The following is a 24,957-nucleotide window of genomic DNA, read 5'->3' on the forward strand; positions in this document are numbered from 1 at the left end:
TTTGTGTCGAGGTCCGGTGGACCGGCCAGTCTGTGGATGGTTTTGAGGCTGTTTTCCATCTACCGCGGCGAATGCGGGCTGGTTCCCTTTATTCCGCCTCAGTTACACTATGTCGGCGATTGCTGTGCAAAGAAGTTCTCCACGTACGCGTACACCACAATTACTCTACCACGCAAACATAGGGGTTGCTCTCGTCTGGTGTGAGACGTTCCCTGGGGGCTCCACCGGGGGCCGGACCGCACAATAACCCTGGGTTCGGTGTAGGGCGGCGGAGGGGTGAAGTGGACTGCGGTAGTCGTCGTGGTGTTGTGGACCACTGCGGCTGCGGCGGGGACGGAGTCCCTCCATCGTTTCTAGGTCCCCGGTTAACGTACAATACAATGCAATACAATACAAGGCTTATTTAAAAGTGTTGTGTTAACAGTTACGATAGGAAAAATGTTAGCTGCCAATGACTCACAGAGTGCGTTAGGAGGACGACACAAAATGACAGTCCGGGAGGTGCACAGATCAACCATCTATGGAATGTATGTATTACACTACACAAAACTGACATCGTCGACATTCAAGAGATGTTCAAAGCAAACCATTAACTTGCGCAATGAACACGAATGAAAAATACCGCGCCACTGTGATCGCAGAGGTTCGCACCATCAAAATCGTAGGCAAACTCCATGGGAGTTACAAAACATGCACGATATTCAGCTAGGTATCCACTCATAAAGAATGCATATAGAATATTGCTGTGACGAGGTGTTGAGAACTGGTGGAACGTGGTGATATGTAACCAAATGCCAAACAATGTATCGTGGAGCTTTTCGTGAAACTGGCTATCCTTTAAGGCGTAGCTGCAGATAGTGCGATGATATGCTTTATACGCACGAAAAGAACAAACATTCAAAGGCTGAACTCGACTAGTGGTTCAGGCTGCTATGAATTGCAATGTCACACACTTTTCAGTAGGGATAATTTGCTCTAAAGGAGTGTGAGTTTTATCAACAGACCAGGAACCAAGAAAAATAAAATTATGCTGACGAGCCATTGGTCAGAAGCTGTGCCCATACCGAAGCTGTACTTCTTTGCGGCCATTTTCCCATTCTTGTCTGCTTTGATGTAAGTATTCCCTAGTGCTCTTGGAAGACTACGCACACAAGAAAAAATGGTTCAAATTGCTCTAACCACTATTGGACTTAACATCTGAGGTCATCAGTCCCCTGGACTTCGAACTATTTAAACCTAACTAACCTAAGGACATCACACACATCCATGTCCGAGGCAGAATTCGAACCTACTACCGTAGCAGCAGCGCGATTCCGGACTGAAGCGCCTAGAACCGCTCGGCCACGGCGGTAGTCCACACAAGAAAGAATCGTAGGAGGCAGAACACCTCCCACGTCTGGCAGAACAGTGAATAACTCTCCAGCCAATTTACTTTCTAATTTACTTTCGGAATAATTGTATACTAAAGCGTTAAGGCACTAATGTTAGTTCATCTTGATACAACTCTCTTGCTAGCTCTAATTTACAGAGTTCAATTCATATGCATGTCCTCTTCCAGTTCCGATTGGTCGGAATTTAAAACAAACTCCTTACTGAAAAAATGGATAAATTTGTTTCTCATCTACAAATTTTCTCTCAGATTTTCCAATTTGCTGTACATTGTCAATCGGCTTGCCGGAGTGGTCGAGCTGTTCTAGGCGCTGCAGTCTGGAACCGCGCGACCGCTACGGTCGCAGGTTCGAATCCTGCCTCGGGCATGGATGTGTGTGATGTCCTTAGGTTACTTGGGTTTAAGTAGTTCTAAGTTCTAGGGGACTGATGACCTCAGAAGATAAGTCCCATAGTGCTCAGAGCCATTTGAACCATCGTCAATCTGACACTTTGATTGGATTTTGTTTAGCACTATTTGAAGTTATGTAACCATCCATTGCATCCCTTGAAATCACTGTAATCTATGTCACCTGCAGTTTGCTGTACATAAGATAGTAGGTATCTATCATGAACGTCCTGTAAATAACTGTATCGAGCATCGATGAAACGCGCAAATATCAGTTTTTGTAGCAAGTGTGCTTAGTCTTCCCTTGAATATCCGTAGTTTTTCTTAAGAACTATACTACCCTGCAGGTGATCTCCCGTGTACGTAATTCAGTTTAGTACCTGCTACTTGGACAACGATTCTCCTTTACTACGCTTCACTGAAGACGGAATTTGTGGCTCCCTGTCCGACAGCAATGAACTACATGGCTCGATCATTGTTAAGAACGTATCGTCATGATTAGTACTCCTCGCGTACGTTGTCTGCACAGTCGAACGCATGCGACACCACACATTCCACTGACTCATCTTGCAGAAACACTAATATCTGTAGCACTGTTGTGAGCTACTCGTCAACTAAGCAGTTCAACTACACCCTATAGCCTCATGCTGTGCTCACCAGTGGATACCTCCAGTTCCGCACGTGTTGCCATTAGCAGCCAATACTGTGGGACGTCGAATGCTTTTGCGACCTCGTACTCCAGGGGTTCCCTCTCAGGACGCCACGCTTTTGCATCATTACAGAGGGAGGTTGTGAGCACCTTTGAGCCAAATTTAAAATTTTTACATAGGAACTGGAGACAATTACGGAGTTTCGAAATAGTGATCCTTTAATCTTGTTGCGCAGTGTGGATGCTTTGTCTTTCAACCCATCGTCATTTTAGTTTTAGATGGGCAGAGATGTCTTGAACTCCTCTGTCTGCCAATCGTGTCAGTTATTTTAATTGTTTTTGACTCAAGATGTTGAGTAGGTGACCGTTTGCCAAATCGAATATGGGTGTTCCAGGTCTGGGATATGATACATGGGGTTGGGTTGTTTTGAGGGAAGAGACCAAACTGCGAGGTCATCGGTCTCATCGGATTAGGGAAGGACGGGGAAGGAAGTCGGCCGTGTCCTTTCAAAGGAACCATCCCGGCATTTGCCTGAAGCGATTTAGCGAAATCACGGAAAACCTAAATCAGGATGGCCGGACGCGGGATACGATACATGTACGGCTCTCTTTGCAGCCTCGCAAGGTAGTATCGCGCTGTACGTTAAACGAGCTGCAATGCGGCAGGCCGTGTAATAGTTCCATACATCTGACTGACAAGTTCATCAATTACAGATGACGCTCAGCGTACTTCGCCGGCGCGAGACAAACGTCCATTGAGTGATGAAACGAAACGTTGCCGGGATGTAGAAAACAACTAGGAGCGTCGACCGAGAGCGAATGAGCAGTGAGTGGGCTCTCCTTATATAACCGGCATCCGGCGATGCAATCAGTTAGTGCTGTCTGGCCGCGGCGGAGCTCGGCCGCCAGACGGCCCGCCCCCTGACATCTGACGGCCACGTCAAACCGCGCATTCGTCTGTACCACCATGTGTGTGTGTGTGTGTGTGTGTGTGTTGTGTGAGTGTGCGAATGTGAGTGTATGCACCTATCTAATGGACGCCGGTAATAATTGCTATTGCCCGGTGCAAGGGACGTTAGCATAATTGCTTCTGCGAAAAACTGCGCCGTGTCCGCGGCGTGCGCGCGCGCCCTTATCATACACAGTGGTTCGGCGGATGGCCATTGGAATTAATTCGGCCGCATTGTTTGGTAATGCGCCAGCCGCTCGGCCGTAGGCAGCGGACGTTACGGCCTGTCTGGACGGCTGACATTTGCATCTGCGAGGCAGCGGGGGCGCCGCCGCTGTCTGCTCCGGCTGGCTCGGCCTCGTCGGCGGCGAGTGCCAACGTCCCGCCACCTGCGGTGCTGCTCTCTGGGCCTCACACGTCCAGCAGCAGTCGGACATCTCCCTCGAACTAACCCAACGACAGCGAAGACCATTTCGGTATCTTGCTCCGCGCCAGTGTTCTCGCTGTTGTCTTTTCAAAGCGTTTTGACATCAATGACAGGTTAGAAACCTGGTACCGACCCCTCCGCATCTTCCAACCTCAACATCTATACCTGCATCCACTCGTGATGGAAAAAAAATGCGGAATCGCCAAAAATACAACACATTTAGACGCCTAATACGGTATAGGAAACACGTTGATATCCAAAACAGCAGCCACTTGTCTCGGAATGTACACTAGTGGCCATTAAAATTGCTACACCAAGAAGAAAAGCATATGATTAACGGGTATTCACTGGACAAATATATTATACTAGAACTGACATGTGATTACATTTTCACCCAGTTTGGATGCATAGATCCTGAGAAATAAGTACCCAGAACAACCACCTTTGGCCGTAATAACGGCCTTCATACGCCTGGGCACTCAGTCAAACAGAGCTTGGATGGCGTGTACAGGAACAGCTGCCCAAGCAGCTTCTACACGATACCACAGTTCATCAAGAGTAGTCACTGGCGTATTGTGACGAGCCAGTTGCTAGGCCACCATTGAACAGACGTTTTCAGTTGGTGAGAGATCTGGAGAATGTGCTGGCCAGGGCAGCAGTCCAACATTTTCTGTATCCAGAAAGGTCCGTACAGGACCTGCTACATGCGGTCGTGCATTATCCTGCTGAAATGTAGGGTTTCGCATGGATCGAGTGAAGGGTAGAGCCACGGGTCGTAACACATCTGAAATGTAACATCCACTGTTCAAACTGTCGTCAATGCAAACAAGGGGTGACCGAGACGTGTAACCAATGGCACCCCATACCATCACGCCAGGTGATACGCCAGTATGGCGATGACGAATACACGCTTCCAATGTGCGTTCACCGCGATGTCGCCAAACACGGATGCGACCATCATGATCCCGTAAACAGAACCTGGATTCATCCGAAAAAATTACGTTTTGCCATTCGTGCACCCAGGTTCGTCGTTGAGTACACCATCGCAGGAGCTCCTGTCTGTGATGCAGTGTCAAGGGTAACCGCACACATGATTTCCCAGTTGATAGTCCACGCTGCTGCAAACGTCGTCGAACTGTTCGTACAGATGGTTGTTGTCTTGCAAACGTCCCCATCTGTTGACTCAGGGATCGAAATGTGGCTGCACGATCCGTTAGAACCATGCGGATAAGATGCCTGTCATCTCGACTGCTAGTGATACGAGGCCGTTGGGATCCAGCAAGGCGTTCCGTATTACCCTTCTGAACCCACCGATTCCATATTCTGCTAACAGTCATTGGATCTCGACCAACGCGAGCAGCAATGTCGCAATACGATAAACCGCAATCGTGATAGGCTACAATACGACCATTATCAAAGTCGGAAACGTGATGGTATACATTTCACCTCCTTACACGAGGCATCACAACAACGTTTCACCAGGCAACGCCGGTCAACTGCTGTTTGTGTATGAGAAATCGGTTGGAAATTTTCCTGGTGTCAGCACGTTGTAGGTGTCGCCACTGCCGCCAACCTTGTGTGAATGCTCTGAAAAGCTAATCATTTGCATATCACAGCATCTTCTTCCTGTCGGTTAAATTTCGCGTCTGTAGCACGTCATGTTCGTTGTGTAGCAATTTTAATGGCCAGTAGTGTATAAATGAAGTTATGGTATAGCGACATGCACACATACAGACGATGGTAGTATCGCGTAAACAAATAAACATGGTGATTCAGAAAGCAAGCGTATCCGCTTTGTGGACGTATAGTATGCATCCAAATAAGAGCAAAATGTTAAATAAAGTTTACAAGAAATTGCTTTTTTTCATAGTTATGCAGTATAGTAGGAATCACGAAGGTAACAGAAATACCCCAAAATTAATTCTTCTCAGAGAGCGACAATACGAAGAGACTCAACTACATACTATACATTTACTATACATGTTCAAAATGATGTCCATGTAGACGAAGACAGAGACATGCTCGAAGTCTTGCAGGCTTCGTTCGTCTCATTCTGCACAGTTGCACAGCCATTTCTCATTCGCTCCTGAAATCCGGCTCCATTCCCCATTGCAACACCGTACATTAGCTACTTGAGACGCCCCATAGGTGGAAGTCCAGGGGGTTAAGATACGAAGACCTGGCAGGCGAAGCAACATGGACATACTCTTCTGCCTCCCGGCTGAAATGAACAGGCGTTGGGTCGTGTAGCGGGTGGGACGTCACCAAACAGACCATCCAATTCGTGTTCTAAGAACTGTCGATACACTCTGTCAGTCAGCCGCTGTGGAATAACGTGAGCCCCAAGTTACTACTATACTACACTTGACTTATTTTCTTTGTTGGTTTAAAGACCGGTTTTATGTCATGTTTTCGTAAAATCTTACCGATCCGATCTGTTACTTTTTTAATAAAAGGGAGAACTACTGTATTTTTCTGTCGTTGTGGTTCATTCTTATCTTTTGGTCTTCTGTTCCTTGGACGCAAAATTCTATTTATCTCTTTTCTTGAGTAGCCGTTTTTTTCAAAAGTCTGCTTCAGATGTTTCACTTCAGCATCCAAATGTTCAGGTGTACATATCCGTTCGGCTCGATCGACAAGACTTTTTATGACACCCCTTTTTTGTTGTGGATGATGATTAGAATTTTTATGTAAATATCTGTCCGTATGTGTACTACGATCTGTGAAGGATAAACGCCCTCCCCTGTCGACATGTGGTGTGTATAAAATTCCATGTACCTGTGGTAAAGTTTATATTGGTACTACCAAAAGAAGCGTAAACACGCGACTGAAAGAGCATAAAAGTCTTCGTCGACTTGGAAAAATAGGGAAACCAGCTGTAGCGGAACATGTTCTTCAACCAGGCAACCACCAAGTGAAGTTTTCGGATACCGAAGTTTTACCTACAACGTTAAATTACTATCCACGGCTATATAGAGAAGCTATTGAAATTTATAAACATCACGATAATTTTAATAGGAAAGAGGAGGCTATGAAACATAGCGATATATGGACAGTGGCTCTACAAAATTGCTAACAATTTTTATCTTTGACAAGGTGGTAATCGATAGTCAACCTTATCTTTGCTATGGATTATCATTGCTTACCACGTGTCACCTGAACCACGCCCCCCTTTCTCACAATATATAAGTCGCTCTCAGACACCCGACCAGTCATCCGGCAAGACTCAGCGGAGCAGCGCCTCTGAGGAAGTCCAGCGCAGTCCTGGACGAAACGTAAGGAGCAGAAAAGTTCTTGGACCACGACCTCACATCCCGGAAAGTATACCAACAGCGATGTTGATATCCTCGCACCGTAGTTACGCGAGAATTCTCATACGCCCACACGTCCATGTTACGAACTTTCATTGTATCCGAATGGGTAAAGAGGTTCTCATCCGAAAACTGTACCCGATAACCGAAATGTGAATCAGCCGTATGGCTCTCTAGTAACCAATGACAGAAATTCTGATGTACAGGGTAGTCTACACCTCCTGTAACTTCTGCAAGTGAAATGGTTGAATTGCTGTCTCCGAAGCAGGTGCAATACAGTTCTTTGAGGAACACCGAAAGTGGTACTTACACGACGGGTGCTTGCCGTCGGAACTTCATCTACCACTTCCATGATGTTCTCAATACCCACTCCATCCAGTCGAGGCCGACCTAACCGTGGCGCACCACAAATGCCATATTCCCTTAAACACCTTTTCACAGCTGCGAAAGTCTGATGGTCTGGTTCTCTTCTGTTTGGAAACATTTCTATATACTGTCACTTTGCTGCTCGTGCATTGCCTTCAGATGCGCCGTAGAGAAGGTGAATATCCGCATATTGACCACCTGAGTACGCCAAATACTCCACCGTACGATACACGAGAACTGCAATTTATGAACTACCGAAAGAAGGAATGTAGCCGACGTAACAATTTTGGTGCCGCTAGACTACAACGGCGCCATAGAGTACAAAGGAAATCTCCAAAATATAAATAAAGGCATTTCGTGCCAGAATCAACCGAGCAGTGCTGAGGGGTGTAGACAGCAACATTAGTCGATACGCAAGCGAACACGATACGCCAAAAGCCCATAATGGCTCATGATACAGTTGCTACCACAAATGATATAATGCATCGTAATTCGTAAATAACGCAACTTCAGACAAAAAGTTACTTAACATTTTACTCTCATTTTGATGCATACATTACACGCACGAAAAGTGTACAGTTACTTTCGAAGCATCCTGTACAAGTTGATGTCATTTGTACCTAGGTGGTTCATTCGGAAAGGTTTCCAACGTGATTATGGCCGCTCGAAGGGAGTTAACAGACACTGAACGCGGTGTGGCAGCTGGAGCTAGATGTATGGGATATTCCATTTTGGAAATCGTTAGATCTACAATGTCAAGAGCGTGTCGAGAATACAAAATTTCCGGCATTGTGGACAACACAGTGACCGACAGCCTTCACTCAGCGACAGAGAGCAGTGATGTTTGCGTAGAGTGGTCACTGCTGATAGAAAAGTAACACTTCGTGAAATAAACGTAGAAGTCAACGTGAGACGCACGACGAACGTATTCGTTAGGACAGTCAGCGAAATTCGGCGTTAATGGTCTATAACAGCAGACGACCGACGCGAGTGCCTTTGCTAACAGCTTGAAAAATCCTCCTAGGTTCGTGGTGGAGGAAGAGAACATTAGTGCTTAACTTCCCGTCGACATCGAGGTCATTACAGACAGAACCTCTGCTCGTGCCCATATCCTTTTGGACCTAGACGACTGGAAACCCGTGTCCTGGTCAGATGATTTCAGTTGGTGAGAGCTGATGCTAGGGTTCGAGTGTGGTTCAGACCTCATGAAGCTGTGGACCCAAGTCGTCAATAAGTCACTGGTAGTGGCTCCATAATGGTGAGGGCTGTGTTTACGTGGAACGGGCTGGGTCCTCTGCTCCAGCATGACTGGAAATGGTTATGTTCGGCTACTTGGAGACCAATTGCAGCCATTCGTGAACTTCCTGTTCCCAGACATGTCGCCGGACCACAGCTGTTTGCAGTTGGTTTGAAGAACATTCTGCACTATTCGAGCGAATGACTTGGCCACCCAGATAACCTGACAGGAATCACGAACGTTCGTGGGACATAATCGAGAGATCAGTTGGTGCACAAAATCCTGCACCAGTAACACAGCTACAGAAGCAGCATGTCTCAATATTTCTGCAGGAGTTTCCTACAAGTTGAATGCATGTCACGTCGAGTTCCTGCTTTATGCTTGGCAAAATGAGTTACAACACGAAATTGGTAGGTGTCCCGTGTAATGTGTTACCTGAGTGTATACCATTCATCCTATAAAAGAGTGACAACTTCAGGTAAAGATAATAATAATAATGGCGTGTGACGAAGGCCTCCCGTGGGGTAGACCGCTTGCCTGGTGCAAGTCATTTGATTTGACGCCACTTCGGTGACTTGAGCGTCGATGGGGATGAAACTATGACGATTAGGACAACACAACACCCAGTCCCTGAGTGGAGAAAATCTCCGACCCAGCCGGGAATCGAACCCGGGGGCTTAGGATTGACAGTAGGTCGAGCTGACCACTCAGCTACCGGGGCCGGACCAGGTAAAGATGATGGATATTGATAGTGTTCACGCACCTTTCTCGACAAAATAGACCACAAAGGCTCAATAATATTGAAACCTACTGATTGTAGTGGCCAGGTGAAATGCGCAATTAATACCCGTATTCGCAAAACCAGTTGTGGACGATGCAAGGCACGTGAACAGGACAGCTGCCGTCTTGCAACAGAGCATCGGCATTGTGCAAATGGACGAGAATGCACACTTAACCCTTGGCAGTAATGCGACCTTGCAGAGTAACCATGGTGTCCATGGAAAACCACTATATGCCTCCCAAATTATCATCGAACCCTGGTCATATTTCATTCATGGACATAAACTTGGCCAGAACATGGACTCCGACTGAAATAAGGATCATCCAACAAAATGACTTTCTTCGTTGTTCCACATTCTAAGTTTTATGTGGTCGGAGACAAGTTTTACTGGTACGGGCATTCAAAACTGAAAATTGGTCTTGAAATTCCAGCTCTCCCTGCAATTCCTCAGTTACGGAGCTTCCTTGGCGTTTTTTTGGTATGCCCGGTTTCGCGAGTGCCACATTGATACCCACCATACGAGCACCAACAATTTGCCCATATAGTTCACTTGGCTCCGATGTAATGCACTACAGCTGCTCGGAACACTCTTCTGGCCACGCCTGACGCTTGCAACATATTGTCGACACTGTACAGGTGCCGTTCGTGGTCTAATACAACAATGCAACCTGCAGGCTTGGCTATCATCTGCATTTGTGTTCAGTCATATATTCTCGCGATGTTTCCATTTTCATTTTCAATCCCTGCACATCATCAGCTTGCAAACGACTGTTAAGTGCGTGGCAGAGGATACTTTCCACTGCACCAGAGTAAATTATTCTTGTAAATGTTTTGAAACAACCTATCTAGTTCAGCAGGAGAGGGCGACAGTCGATGTTCTTGACGATACGAACTTGCAGTCGCTGTTGCCTTGTCGTAAGTAGATTTATGGTGAACATATGAGAACTATATTGTGAAACTCCTTTATGTTTCGCGAGTGCAGTATCTGTTGTGGGTTGGCAGGAGAGCCAACACCGTGTTATTAGAGGAAGCCGAAAGGCACGCGTTTTAGCTCACGCAGGCCGGCGTGAGCTCTGGAACAGGACAAGGAAATTAGAATTTAGAAAAACGGACTTAGCTGGTGGAATACTTAACTTTAATCCATTAATGGTGAACGTCGCTCTTGACCGTATATTATTCACAATATCAATAGTAACTGAACATGGTGCCTTGCTAGGTCGTAGCAAATGACGTAGCTGAAGGCTATGCTAACTATCGTCTCGGCAAATGAGAGCGTATTTTGTCAGTGAACCATCGCTAGCAAAGTCGGTTGTACAACTGGGCCGAGCGCTAGGAAGTCTCTCTAGACCTGCCGTGTGGCGGCGCTCGGTCTGCAATCACTGATAGTGGCGACACGCGGGTCCGTCGTATACTAACGGACCGCGGCCGATTTAAAGGCTACCACCTAGCAAGTGTGGTGTCTGGCGGTGACACCATAGTATCTCCCTTAATTACCTTTGTTACTTTTGTCAATTATCAAAATTAAAGCGACGTTTTGGACACATTGTGGTCGTGAAATTTCTATTACTTGGTTTCCGCATGTTCCGCACTTGAATCTTACCATATACTACAGACGATTGCCATTTCAGGTCCTGTCCGGGCCCACATGGATGTTCTTACTTCCAGTGTTCTTTCTGTATAGCGTCTTATACTCTCTCTCTCAATGTCTTTCTTCTCAGTGCCTTTTGTAATTACAATTAATGTATGAGTTCTTGGATTTTGTAAAGGGTATACATCAAAGGAGATTCTGATTTCAGAATTAAATATCTCGGAAATTAAGATCGATTAGACGGTTTAAATAAACCGGTTTAAACAAATCTGTATCCCCCCCCGATAGCTGAGTGGTCAGCGTGACGGATTGCTGTCCTACGAGTCCGGGTTCGATTCCCGGCTGGGTCAGCGATTTTCTCCGCTCAGGGATGGGTGTTGCTCTGTCTTCATCATCATCATTTCATCCCCATCCGCTGCGCAGGTCGCCCAATGTAGCGTCGAATGTAATAAGACCTGCACCAAGGCGGCCGTACCTGCCCCACAAGATACCTCACGGCCAATGACACCAAACGCTCATTTCCATTTCCATCACAATACGCAGTGCCAACAAATAGTGTTCCAAAGCTCAAAGTGATCAGTTCCACCGTTGAAACGTGAAAGGAAATTAGTTTACTGAAATAAGAGGTTGAAATCATGAATTTCACTGAACAACGTACTGGAACACCACAGGTTACAACACAATCCTGTGGCAACAAGAAGCAATTTTCAGGCACTACTTAGTATTCCTAAAGAATCTGATATAGAAACCGTTCACAAGCTGTTCGCCAGATTCCAATGGACAGGCAGTGTAGCTGATGACCTACTGGGGAATGTTGGCCTCAGGCAAATTGTAGGTACTCCTGAAAATGTCGTGATGATGGCGAATCATTCATCAAAATATAAAGAAATACGTCTGAAGAACTGCAGTAGAGACTGTTTTGAAGCGTTCCAGCACGTAGAACCTACACTTGTTTCTATTCAAAATCCAAAGCCTCCACAGCATACCTATACGAGCTGTGAGACAGGCGGTTGTCTTTGCGTATCAGATTCTCACAATGATAGATAATGTAGGATTTGATGTTGGCTGCATCACATTCAATAGATAAAGCACACTTCCACCAGCACGGAGTCGTCAATGAACAAAACCGGTAATTTTGGGATTCCGAAAATCCCCATTTGTTTGAAGCGGAACCACTGTATTCTCCCAAAGATATTGTTTCGGTTGCAGTAGACAGCACAGGCATTATTGGCCCTTTTTTCATGTGAGAAACGATCACCATTGAATGATACGCTGCAAGTTTGGAACAACTGTCGCCGCACAACTAGCGTTAGAGGATTGATCGGGTACCGAGTGTTCCATCCACAACTAGGCAAGACGACATCAAACAGAAAAGGTGCTCCACATTCTTGATGAATACTTCTGGAATTGGGTCACAGCGTTGGATTATTGCAAATTTACTGGCGCAGAGATAGATTGGCTCCCATATTCACCAGATATGACTACTTGTGACTAGTTTCTGTTGGCCACATTGGAAGGCACTGTCTACAACAATAATACCACCATGCTCGACGGGCCTGAATCGGCTATCTTTGTGACATCTGAAACCATTTCCGGCCGGACGCGGTGGCCGAGCGGTTCTAGGCGCTTCAGTCCGGAACCGCGCGACTGCTACGGTCGCAGGTTCGAATCATGTCTCGGGCATGGAAGTGTGTGATGCCCTTAGGTTAGTTGGGTTTAAGTAGTTCTAAGTTCTAGGGGACTGATGACCTCAGAAGTTAAGTCCCATAGTGCTCAGAGCCATTTGAACCATTTTTGAATCCATTTCCGTTGAGGCACGACAAGATGTGGTGGGAAATTTAGATATTCGTTGCCCCACCTCTGTACTGGGAATAGTGATGTGTTTGCAAAGACTTCTTGCAGAAGACGAGTTTAATATGCTTGCTGATGTCGTACAAGCTACAGAGCGAACTAGTTCTGGAATTATATCGAAATTCCTGTATAAGTCAGGGACTTCTTTGCTGAATAAACTGTATGTCACTTAACACGTGGTCACGCACTATATATCTGCCGCTTGGCCACAGGTATATCTACGCTATATGTAACTGGAGTGCGAAGGAGAGCCTGGTCCCCGGAACGAATCCGCCAGGTGGATTTGCGTCGAGGTCCGGTGAGCCAGCCAGTCTGTGGATGGATGTAGGCGGTTTTCAGTCTGCCTCGGCGAATGCGGGCTTGTTCCCCTTATTCCGCCTCAGCTACACTATGTCGGCGATTGCTGCGCAAACAAGTTCTCCACGTACACGTACACCACCAATACTCTACCACGCAAACATAGGGGCTACACTCGTCTGCTGTGAGACGTTCCCTGGCGGGTGTCCACCGGGGGCCGAACCGCACAATAACCCTGGGTTCGGTGTGAGGCGGCGGAGGGGTTAAGTGGACTGCGGTAGTCGTCGTGGGGTTGTGGACCACTGCGGCTGCGGCGGGGACGGAGCCACTCCGTAGCTTCTAGGTCCCCAGTTAACATACAACATACATGATTGGTGATTTATACAGGACTGTTTAGAAGTGTCTCTGACCAAAGACGAAAATTTTCCATATCTGTCCTTGTCCAACAAGAGATAAAGTAAGATTAAAAGTACTACGAATTTTAAGAGGCAGAACTAATGGGGCAAAGAAAGACACCACTGCGTAAACTTAAAAAGTCTCTGTGCCCTCTATCTTAGAATATGCTATTCCACAGTGCTTGGCAAACAAAATAAATGCACAAAAAGGTACGGCGACAGAGAGGAACATATTAAGAATACTCATGAAAATGCCTCCCCTCCAGGAACGCAAATGAAGTGTAAAACAATAAACTGGTAGCCAAGATTGTAAGAATTTTTTTATTCCATGATTACCGGTTTCGGCGAAACTAAAGCCACCATCATCGGATCTTAGGACACATACAGGTTACAACATCAAGGAAGACAATGATGATATTAATAGTTGTCTATAACACGCAGGCTTTACAAAATTGTCATACGTAGCACATAGGCGTCCAAGAGAGATGACATTATAAATGTTAAGTGTCTCGATCACACACAAGCGCACACTACCGCAACTCCGGCTCTGTTCTTACACTACTGTATAGTACCACCCTATATAGTACTCAAAGCAATAGGAAAGCTGTACTATACACATAAACTTTCTACACAATATAATGTTAGACAATATAAGGCACCAAAGAAGACGAAGTAAATATTCCAGAATTCGAATCGAGAACAGCTGCCAACATGAGTTACGCAGAAGTAAATATCCTCGGACTAGTGAAGCAACTTAAATCACTTACTAAAAGCAAGTCTTCTGGTCCAGACTGTATACCAATTAGGTTCCTTTCGGAGTATGCTGAAGCATTAGCTCCGTACTTAACAATCATATACAACCGTTCGCTTGACGAATGATCCGTACCGAAACACTGGAAAGTAGCACAGGTCACACCAATATTCAAGAAAGGGAGTAGGAGTAATCCACTAAATTACCGGCCCTATGTCGTTAACGTCGATATGCAGTAGGATTTTAGAACATATATTGTGTTCAAAAATTATGAATTACCTCGAAGAAAACTGTCTGTTAACACACAGACAAAATGGGTTTAGAAAACATCGTTCCTGTGAAACACAACTAGCTCTTTATTCACATAAAGTGTTGAGGGATTTCGATCGATTCCGTATTTCTCGATTTCCGGAAGGCTTTTGACACCTTACCACACAAGTGTAATTGGGTGCTCATGGAATATCGTCTCAGTTAAGTGACTGGATTTGTGATCTCCTGTCAGAGAGGTCACAGTTCGTAATAATTGACAGAAAGTCGTCGAGTAAAACAGAAGTGATTTCTGGCGTTCCCCAAAGTAGTGTTATAGGCCCTTTGCTGTTCCTTATCTATATAAACGATTTGGGAGACAATCTGAGCAGCCGTCTTCGGTTGTTTGCAGATGATGCTGTCGTTTATCGACTAATAAAGTCATCATAAGATCGAAACAAACTGCAAAACGATTTAGAAAAGATATCTAATGGTGCGAAAAGTGGCAGTTGACCCTAAATAACGTCATCCACATGAGTGTTAAAAGGAACGGTTACACGATACATGATAAATAAGTCTAATCTAAAGGCCGTAAATTCAACTAAATACCTAGATATTACAATTACGAACAACTTAAATTGCGAAGAACACACAGAAAATGTTGTGGGGAAGGCAAACCAACGACTGCGTTTTATTGGCAGGACACATAGAAAATGTAAGATCTACTAAGGAGATTGCCTGAACTACGCTTGTCCGTCCTCTTTTAGAATACTGCTGCGCGGTTTGGGAACTTTATCAGATGGGACTGACAGAGTACATCGAAAAAGTTCAAAGAAAGGCAGCACGTTTTGTATTTTCGCGAAGTATGGGAGAGGGTGTCACAGAAATGATACAGGATTTGGGCCGGACATCATTAAAAGAAGGGCGTTTCTCGTTGCTACGGTATCTTCTCACGAAATTCCAATCTCCACCTTTCTCCTCCGAATGAGAAAATGTTTTGTTGACACCGACCTACATAGAGAAAAACGATCACCACTATAAAATAAGAGAAATCAGAGCTCGTATGGAAAGATATAGGTGTTCGGTCTTTCCGTACGCTTTACGAGAGTGGAATAATACAGAATTGTGAAGGTGGTTCAATGAACCCTCGGCCAGACACTTAAATGTGATTCGTAGTGTATCCATGTAGACGTAGATGTCGATGTAGATATTCTCTTCTCCTAAAACTGCATTCCAGTCCCCCATGATTACAGACTTTTAATCTCCCTTTATGTACTGTATTGCCCTTTCGAGATGCTCCAATTCTACAATGTCAATGAACATGGCACCTGAAACCAAATCCTGCAGTATGTCAGGTCCCAATGAAGATAGGCAGTACCAGTATACTTAAAGCAAGGCTACTAATCTAGGCTCTCGCAAATTTGATGGAGATGAGGAACAGCTTATGGTATAGTAGATTCTAGAGCTAAAGAAGTGTTTCTAAATACATCAATGGTAAAATAACAGGTTCTGTCCAAAGCTAGCTATTAATTAGAGATCATACTGAAACTTGTTCTGACTTTAGGGGCCCAGAGAACTACGAAAAAAGCAAGTGACCCTTGACTACCAGACGTGTAAAATATTCCGTAGTCGTACGGAAAAGGAAGAAAATGTGGTCCATCAGAGCTCTCGCATGGACACTATGCAGTTTCACTTTAGGGAAACAAGGAGAAGAGTCATGGAAGACAAGGAGATTTCTGGCAGCAGTTCAAAAAATTGGTTCAAATGGCTCCGAGCACTATGAGACTTAATTTCTGAGGTCATCAGTCCCCTAGAACTTAGAACTGCTTAAACCTAACTAACCTAAGGACATCACACACATCCATGCTCGAGGCAGGATTCGAACCTGCGACCGTAGCGGTCGCGCTGTTCCAGACTGTACTGGCAGCAGTGCTTTAATTGAAAAATTGGGACGGGCTATGGTATCCAGGGATTATGCGATGTGCGAATCAAGAGTGTGACACAAGCTCAGAGTGAAAAGTCAACTCTGCTGGATGCAATTGATTTAGCCGCGACTGAAGAACGTGCAATTAAGTCCGACAAAGAGAAATATTGGATGGCAACTGATCCGCTGGAAGCACGATAGACAGTAACCAAATGTTTCAGTTGTAGTAGAGAAGGTATCTAGCCTGGAAGTGCAGGTAAATATATTGTACGCAAAATAGATTCCGTTCGGGAAACTCTACTCAACCAACGGCTACACGTTAAGAAAACCAACGTTCGAGAATTCGGAAGGAATAGTTCGTGGTTCCAGTACCCTCCATCCATAAGGTGTACACGGTGTTACTTATCGGGCACAGTCCGCCATGCACTACAGAGGAACCCGTAACTTGTTTCATGTACCAACGACCCAACCATTAGGCCCGAGATCGTCAGAAAAGTAAATGACCCAAGATTTTTAAGAGAAACGCGCTGGGAAACGATTGGCAAGCGCAATGATGCAATCCCATTACACATTGTTAAGGTTATGAGGACCGCTGACTGCACAGGTAATAACGATTACATACAACTGTGGAGTAAGATGTGAAAGGAAACAAGACTACATTATTAATGTATAGCAGAGCCCATGTCATTTTAAATAAGACTAATGTGTTGAATTGTCAGGTGACATGGTATACCAGTAAAGCAGCAATGATCAAAAGGATAGCTAATGAAGAAATACAGACGGAAGAATTAGAAATGAGATCTAGTACATAATGGGTTACTAAATTCCAAGCAGTAGTTGCCTGAATTGAGTTGCCGTTTGACTAATAGTTTAGACAGAGAATTTCTAGGTGTAATGAGGTCATGGGAAGATGTGCACGTTGCTCGACTCACTGTTAGAAGTAATTAAAAATGAGAGGCCGAACGAGCTAGTTACACATTTGTAAGAAATGGGTGGTAACGCACATAGCCCAAGAGCCTTGGATCAAGATGTTGCGCTTCTCAAATGGTCTCAGCACAGATGCCTGACACTACCCGTCTGCCCTGTGTCTTACATAAGAATAAGCAGTCAGTTCAGGTAGCCTGCCGGGCGCCAGATGTGTCGTCACGGGCCACCACAACTGAGCCAGGAGCAGATAACTGGCAGAAGGTTAAACAGTCGAAGATGTCCGACACACCGGCAGAACGAAAATCACGTTTCACGAAAACACTCACTAGCAGTTTCAGTCCGGAAGTAATGATCAGCCCACGAGAATAAAGATTTTTAAAGGTATGCGTCACACGCACGCTAGGAATAGAAGTGTTAATTTCCGAACAGGAGGTTATTGGTTCAAATGGCTCTGATCACTATGGGACTTAACAGCTATGGTCATCAGTCCCCTAGAACTTAGAACCACTTAAACTTAACTAACCTAAGGACGTCACACAACACCCAGTCATCACGAGGCAGAGAAAATCCGTGACCCCGCCGGGAATCGAACCCGGGAACCCGGGCAACAGGAGGTTAGACCAGGAGTATATATACTAGGAACGATCTTGATTTACTGAGACGGAATGTGCATACTAGTGTACTGAATACTACGTACTAGGGAATTAGGTTACCTACCCTTGAAGTATCTGTAGAGTGCGACCCCCTCTTGCTATTTACAAAATCTGACATGAGAAAGTCGCGACAGAGCTTGCTGAAAGAGAATAGTGTGTAAATTATTTGAATCGCAAAGAGAAAACAGCGCTTTCTGAGATATGCTCTGCAGCGATGGTTTTGGGGTTACTGCTGTAAACATTGTCTTTAAGTATCCCCACAAAAAGGAGTCACATGTGTTCAGATCTGGAGAATATGGCGACCAATCGAGGCCCATTCCAGTGGCCTCTCGGTACCCCAGAGCCAGAATGTGGTCCCCAAAGTGCTCCTCGAGAACATAAAACTCTCTCCTGCTTCGATGAGTTCGAGCTCCGTCATGCCTGAACGACATCTTGTCGAAATCAGGGTCACTTTGGATAATGGGAATGAAATCATCTTCCAAAACTTTCATGCATTGTTCGGTAGACACTGCGCACCAATGTATATTGCACAGATTATTCTGTGACTGGTATTGCACACCACAGGGTCGCCCGTTGAGGCTGAAGAGACTTCTCGATAGCGAAATGCGGAATCTCAGTCACCCATATGCGCCAATTTTGCTTATTAACCAACGCATCCACATGAAAGTCGGCTTCGTTGCTAAACCAAACGATGCCTGCACATACTAATCCCTATCATGCCCCGTGGCCTTCTGTGCAGTTTGTACGTCCTAACACAAACCGTTCAGAATCTATAACAATTTTATATAGTTCGATAATTATCACTCTGTACCAGCCCCTGGAATTTCCCAATTTGATCCATTCCAAAGAAATTAGATTCCAGGGGAAGGCAAAAATGGCGAGTAGTAGCAGACTACCAAAAACTGGACGACACATCGTAAAATATGACATATTCTCCTCCTAGTGTCCATGAGATCTTAAGCAGTGTGGAAAAGGCTAATTACTTCTTCACCCTAGAGCTCGCTAAAGGGTACAACCACGTGCCGATAGACGATAAGGACCGCGAAAAGATAGCGTTTAGCACACCAGTGGCCCAATACAAATATAACAAAATGTCAATGCTCCATCCACCGTTCAGCGTTTAGTGAATACTATGCTGACTGGGGTACAGGGGAACAAAGTCTTTATATATCTAGACGATATTGTTATAGTGGGCGTCTCGTTAGAAGACCACAACGCTTGACTAGAAGAAGAATTCGATCGGTAGTGAAGAGGGAACTTCAAGCAGCAAGTACACAAATACGAGTTTTTATGAAAATAAATCACGTTCCTGGCACACCTCGTACTTCTGTTGATTGATGGAAAAAGGAAGCATAAAAAGTACAGGGAAATTCAGAAATGCAGGAATATAACTCATTTAGGAATGATGTGTGGAAGCTATGACGTAATCGCTGCATGACAAATGTGAAGAAATCTAAAAAAGAAATCAAATGGCTCCGAGCACTATGGGACTTAACATCTGTGGTCATCAGTCCCCCCCTAAAAAGGAAAGATTGTCGGAAGGACTGACTCAGAATACAGAAAAGTCAAATCAAGCTTTGTAGAAATTAAAATCAGGGGTGGTAATATGAAGAGTGCAATGGTGACTCCAGTGTTACATACAGAGGAGACAGTGTGTAAGTCCTATGAGGAGGAAGACTTATGTGATCACATGTTAGTTGGAGAAACAGTAATCCATATGGAAGAAACAGGGGATCCACTATTACAATCAGAATTTAAAGAGAGTTTTCGAAGACTCAAGATCGAATAAGGCAAAAGGGATAGATTATATTCCATCAGAATTTCTTATATCACTGGGAGCAGTGGCAACAAAACGACAATCCACGTTGGTGCGTACAATGTATGAGTCTGGCGATATACAGTCTTACTGTCGGAAAGGCATCATCCACATAATTCCGAAGATAGCAAGCGCTGACAAGTGCGAGAATTTTACAATCAGGTTAACAGCTCTTACCTCCAAGTTACTGACAAGAATAATATACAGAACAACAGTAAATAAAATTAAGGTTGTGGTAGATGACCATCAGTTTGGCTTTAGGAAACGTAAAGGCACCAGAAGCAGTGCTGACGTTGAGGTTGATAAGACTAAAGAAAGAGCAAGATACGTTCATAGTATCGGTCGACCTGGAAAAAGCGTTCGACAATTTAAATGGTGCAAGATGTTCGAAATTCTGAAAAACATAGAGGTAAATTGCGGGGAAAGATTTGTAATATACAATATGTACAAGAGCCATGAGCGAACAATAAGAGTGGAAGACGAAGAACGAAGTCCTAGGGTTTTAAAAAGGGTGTAAGACAGGGATGTAGTCTTACGCCACGACTGTTCAATCTATAGATCGAAGAAGTATCATTGCTGACATTTATCATCAACAACCGAGACGCAATGCAAGAACAGCAATCAGAAAGAATGTGCTACTCCATTATAACGTCCGCCCGACTTCTACTAGACTGACAAAACACAGTATACAGGAATTAGGTTGGGAAGTTATTCCACACCCACCTCCTTCACCTGGTCTTGCGCCCTCAGATTTTCACCAATTCCACTCTCTATCGAAAAACCTTCAGGAGCTTACTTTCAGGGTGAAAATGGCTCGACAAGTTCTTCGCCTCAAAACTGCGTTGTTTCTAGAATCATTTTGTCTTGAAACTCTTCCACTGTTCCGTGTTTGCATAAAAATACTAATATGGGTTTGTAGGTCCGCCTTACTGCAAAAAATTTTGGTTTTCAATTCACTTATTCCCAAACCAGTTTAACCGACAATATCGTCATTATCTTCTTTAATACTGAAACATGCAAGTAAACCATATTTACAAACATTGTAAAACATTATCAGATGTGTACTGTTTGATTCCAAAGCATTGTGTTCTGTGCATAAAAATGGTTCAAATGGATGTAAGCACTATGGGACTTAACATCTGAGGTCATCAGTCCCCTAGACTTAGAACTACTTAAACCTAACTAACCGAAGGACATAACACACTTCCATGCCAGAGTCAGGATTCGAAACTGCGATCGTAGCATCAGAGCGGTTCCAGACTGAAGCGCCCAGAACCACTCGGTCACAGCGGCCGGCTGTTCTGTGTATAATTTCATAATACTTTATTCAGTACTTTACGTCACAGCATGGTTTTGTACGTTTGTTGCTGCTGCTGCTTCCGGCGTATATTCTTTGTCACCATTTATTCGGAATACAGAATGTCATCTGCAACTGTACGAGTGGGTGAAAAAGTGAACTTACGTATGTCAACTTTATGCCATTGGGATTGCGGTAGTGCTGTGGCTGGAATTTTGGTGTGTATCCACAACACTATTGCGATCCCAATGTCATCACGCCGACATACATAAGTTTACTTTTTCATATTTGTTTACTAACAGCCACTCGTACAACTGAAGGCGATATGCTGTATGCCAAAGAAACCACAACAAAAACACAGAAAATATGCCGGAAACAGCGGCGACAAGCGTAAAAACCATGTAGTGACGTAAAGTAAATAAGATGTATTTGCAATCAAACAGTACACCTATAATAATGTTTTACAGTTTTTATCAGTATGCATGTTTGAGAATTAAAGAACCAACTGATGATGGCAATCTTATCACTGAAACTAGTTTGGGAAAAAATAAAAAAAACATCCTATATTGAAGTTATTTCTACAATAGCGGTACAATTTGTGCAGAAACCAGATAACAGTTATAAGAGTCGAGGGACATGAAAGGGAAGCAGTGGTTGGGAAGGGAGTGAGACAGGCCTCTCCCCGATGCTATTCAATTTGTATATTGAGCAAGCAGTAAAGGAAACAAAAGAAAAGTTAGGAGTTTTTTTTTTGTCATCAGTCTACTGACTGGTTTGATGCGGCCCGCCACGAATTCCTTTCCTGTGCTAACCTCTTCATCTCAGAGTAGCACTTGCAACCTACGTCCTCAATTATTTGCTTGACGTATTCCAATCTCTGTCTTCCTCTACAGTTTTTGCCCTCTACAGCTCCCTCTAGTACCATGGAAGTCATTCCCCCATTGTCTTAGCAGATGTCCTATCATCCTGTCCCTACTCCTTATCAGTGTTTTCCACATATTCCTTTCCTCTCCGATTCTGCGTAGAACCTCCTCATTCCTTACCTTATCAGTCCACCTAATTTTCAACAGTCGTCTATAGCACCACATCTCAAATGCTTCGATTCTTTTCTGTTCCGGTTTTCCCACAGTCCATGTTTCACTACCATACAATGCTGTACTCCAGACGTACATCCTCAGAAATTTCTTCCTCAAATTAAGGCCGGTATTTGATATTAGTAGACTTCTCTTGGCCAGAAATGCCTTTTTTGACATAGCGAGTCTGCTTTTGATGTCCTCCTTGCTCCGGCCGTCATTGGTTATTTTACTGCCTAGGTAGCAGAATTCCTTAACTTCATTGACTTCGTGACCATCAATCCTGATGTTAAGTTTCTCGCTGCTCTCATTTCTACTACTTCTCATTACCTTCGTCTTTCTCCGATTTACTCTCAAACCATACTGTGTACTCATTAGACTGTTCATTCCGTTCAGCAGATCATTTAATTCTTCTTCACTTTCACTCAGGATAGCAATGTCATCAGCGAATCGTATCATTGATATCCTTTCATCTTGTATTTTAATTCCACTCCTGAACCTTTCTTTTATTTCCATCATTGCTTCCTCGATGTACAGATTGAAGAGTAGGGGCGAAAGGCTACAGCCTTGTCTTACACCCTTCTTAATACGAGCACTTCGTTCTTGATCGTCCACTCTTATTATTCCCTCTTGGTTGTGGTACATATTGTATATGACCCGTCTCTCCCTATAGCTTACCCCTACTTTTTTCAGAACCTCGAACAGCTTGCACCATTTTATATTGTCGAACGCTTTTTCCAGGTCGACAAGTCCTATGAAAGTGTCTTGATTTTTCTTTAGCCTTGCTTCTATTATTAGCCGTAACGTCAGAATTGCCTCTTTCGTCCCTTTACTTTTCCTAAAGCCCAACTGATCGTCACCTAGTGCATATTCAATTTTCTTTTCCATTCTTCTGTATATTATTCATGTAAGCAGCTTCGATGCATGAGCTGTTAAGCTGATTGTGCGATAATTCTCGCACTTGTCAGCTCTTTGCCGTCTTCGGAATTGTGTGGATGATGCTTTTCCGAAAGTCAGATGGTATATCGCCAGACTCATATATTCTATACACCAACGTGAATAGTCGTTTTGTTGCCACTTCCCCCAATGATTTAAGAAATTCTGATGGAATGTTATCTATCCCTTCTGCCTTATTTGACCGTAAGTCCTCCAAAGCTCTTTTAAATTCCGATTCTAATACTGGATCCCCTATCTCTTCTAAATCGACTCCTGTTTCTTCTTCTATCACATCAGACAAATCTTCACCCTCATAGAGGTTTTCAATGTATTCTTTCCACCTATCTGCTCTCTCCTCTGCATTCAACAGTGGAATTCGCGTTGCACTCTTAATGTTACCACCGTTGCTTTTAATGTCACCAAAGGTTGTTTTGACTTTCCTGTATGCTGAGTCTGTCCTTCCGACAATCATATCTTTTTCGATGTCTTCACATTTTTCCTGCAGCCATTTCGTCTTAGATTCCCTGCACTTCCTATTTATTTCATTCCTCAGCGACTTGTATTTCTGTATTCCTGATTTTCCCGGAACATGTTTGTACTTCCTCCTTTCATCAATCAACTGAAGTATTTCTTCTGTTACCCATGGTTTCTTCGCAGCTACCTTCTTTGTACCTATGTTTTCCTTCCCCTTCTGTGATGGCCCTTTTTAGAGACGTTCATTCCTCTTCAACTGTACTGCCTACTGCGCTATTCCTTATTGCTGTATCTATAGCGTTAGAGAACTTCAAACGTATCTCGTCATTCCTTAGTACTTCCGTATCCCGCTTCTTTGCGTGTTGATTCTTCTTGACTAATGTCTTGAACTTCAACCTACTCTTCATCACTACTATATTGTGATCTGAGTCTATATCTGCTCCTGGGTACGCCTTACAATCCAGTATCTGATTTCGGAATCTCTGTGTGACCATGATGTAATCTAATTGAAATCTTCCCGTATCTCCGGGCCTTTTCCAAGTATACCTCCTCCTCTTGTGATTCTTGAACAGGGTATTCGCTATTACTAGCTGAAACTTGTTACAGAACTCAGTTAGTCTTTCTCCTCTTTCATTCCTTGTCCCAAGCCCCTATTCTCCTGTAACCTTTTCTTCTACTCCTTCCCCTACAACAGCATTCCAGTCGCCCATGACTATTAGATTTTCGTCCCCCTTTACATACTGCATTACACTTTCAATATCCTCATACACTTTCTCTATCTGCTCATCTTCAGCTTGCGACGTCGGCATGTATACCTAAACTATCGTTGTCGGTGTTGGTCTGCTGCCGATTCTGATTAGAACAACCCGGTCACTGAACTGTTCACAGTAACACACCCTCTGCCATACCTTCCTATTCATAACGAATCCTACACCTGTTATACCATTTTCTGCTGCTGTTGATATTACCCGATACTCATCTGACCAAAAATCCTTGTCTTCCTTCCACTTCACCTCACTGACCCGTACTATATCTAGATTGAGCCTTTGCATTTCCTTTTCAGATTTTCTAGTTTCCCTACCACGTTCAAGCTTCTGAAGTTCCACGCCCCGACTCGTAGAACGTTATCCTTTCGTTGATTATTCAGTCTTTTTCTCATGGTAACCTCCCCCTTGGCAGTCCCCTCCCGGAGATCCGAATGGGGGACTATTCCGGAATCTTTTGCCATTGGA

Source organism: Schistocerca piceifrons, chromosome 2 (genome assembly GCF_021461385.2).
Source record: "Schistocerca piceifrons isolate TAMUIC-IGC-003096 chromosome 2, iqSchPice1.1, whole genome shotgun sequence".
NCBI lineage: Eukaryota > Metazoa > Arthropoda > Insecta > Orthoptera > Acrididae > Schistocerca > Schistocerca piceifrons.